At 36.2% G+C, this 1,746-nt stretch overlaps 1 long non-coding RNA gene across 1 annotated transcript; it reads left to right on the top strand.

Moving 5' to 3' along the window:
- Nucleotides 1-66: 66 nt before the first annotated feature.
- On the top strand, nucleotides 67-1,468 carry LOC121813595. The gene is made up of 3 exons (XR_006053779.1): nucleotides 67-190; nucleotides 572-746; nucleotides 964-1,468. It is a non-coding gene; the product is annotated as an uncharacterized LOC121813595 (long non-coding RNA).
- The last annotated feature ends 278 nt before the right edge of the window (nucleotides 1,469-1,746 follow it).

Below are 1,746 nucleotides of genomic sequence, written 5' to 3'. Positions count from 1 at the left end.
TTTTTATATTTCCTTTACAGCTTGTCTTAATGACTTTTGTCTTATATACGTCTGCCTTCCCTTGGACTGTTCTGATTGGCTGTTGTTTAGGGAGGCTGTTTGGTTGTGAGGTTATAAAAGTGGAAAAAAGAAATGGACTTTTAACCGACTACACCTCCACTTCATTTCCCCAACACCACATCAAAGAAAGGTAAGCCAACTGTTCTGTCTCTTATTCTGTTGCTCTACATATTCATTTAATGTTGTTTATGACTTGTCTGTCTGTGTGAGTGTGAAATAATTGTTTTTATTTTCTAAATGTGCGTCGTCATTAGGAACAGTTGGAAGTGCTGTCATACTTTACAAGAATAATAAAAAGCAAATATGGAAAAGGAAAAATGACTGACTCAGTTATTACAAAAGTTCAGTTTTTATCAGCCCTGCGTGTTTGTCTCAATGTACAAATAATAATGATAATATCAGATGTCTATGGTAACAGAATAACACAAACTAGTACTGCTGTTCATCATCCCTGCTAAATTGATTTTAAACACATTACTCGGTCAATGTTGTTTTCTTTCTTTCACTGTAGACAAAATGAACTTCGCTGTCTTGACTGCCATGGTCACTGTAGCCCTTGTACATCTGGGCACTACGAACTCTTTACCTTGTCAAGGCACAAGCCCCCCAAGTAAATATGACGAATTTATCAGAAGACACATCCTTCAAGATGAATTTAACCGAAGTCTTCCAAGAGAGTGGGAGAAGTGAGTTAAAAATTAATAGTTCCCTCCTTGTAAGGAGCAAATTAATATAATATGGAGACAGCTAAAAAAAAAAATAACGTGATGATGATGATTATTATTATTTTTGTTGTCATCAAGAGGATAACTGATTTGCGATTTAACTAGGTCACGTGAAGATGTTTAGTGAGTAATGTGTAATGTATCTTGATTACTGTGTAATGGAATACTGATTTAACAGATATTTGAAAAAGAAAGGCCTCTGGTGCAGAACTCCAGTGCAGTCCTTCATCGAGAGCAGAGATCGGGTGAATATCGATGGGATCTGCAGCCGAAATGGTCAACGTCTAATTAATGCCTTCCCAGATAACTTGTGTATCAGTAGTTCAAACATACTGGTACATGACATCCAGTTTGTAAATGGTTGTGAACTTAAGGTGATATCACATCAAAAGCCTGTGATTGTAGCCTGCAATAATGTTGGAAACCGCTGCCGCCCTGTGCATTTTGAGAGATACCAACAGCAAATGCCAAGCAATATGCGCTGCGTGTAGCCACAGTTTTGCACTATTTGATGTACTAATTAGTCAATCGGGCTTTTCAAGTATAATCTCAATCAAATAAATGAATAAATGTATCCTACAGAGCTTGCTGAATGGTGCAACTCTGAGTATCTGTCTTCCTGTTTATTAAATGTAACAGTGAGTTCCTGTTCAAATAATGTGAGTAAATGTTCAGAGTCATTATTGTCAGTCATTGTTTTCATTTTTAGAATGTTGGTTTTATTCTTTGTCAATTTGGTTAAATATTTCAACACAATTAACATAAAGAGTGAATCTTACGCATTTTTGTTGTAATTGGGAAGTCGTCATTACTGTGATTCAGTCTTGTTCTCGAAGTGCTGTGCTATAGCCAGTCTGGCTTCTATCTGGAATCCATTTTTAAGCACATGTAAAACAATTATAAAACAGTTGTCAGCTTTTCTTGTCTTTCAGCTGTTAATACCAATAAATATTTGGGGGGG

Source organism: Haplochromis burtoni, unplaced genomic scaffold (genome assembly GCF_018398535.1).
Source record: "Haplochromis burtoni strain Fernald_Lab_line unplaced genomic scaffold, NCSU_Asbu1 Contig_1990, whole genome shotgun sequence".
Taxonomy (NCBI): Eukaryota; Metazoa; Chordata; class Actinopteri; order Cichliformes; family Cichlidae; genus Haplochromis; species Haplochromis burtoni.
The sequence above is the reverse complement of the archived record's forward strand: the minus strand, read 5'-3'. Positions and strand labels throughout refer to the sequence as shown.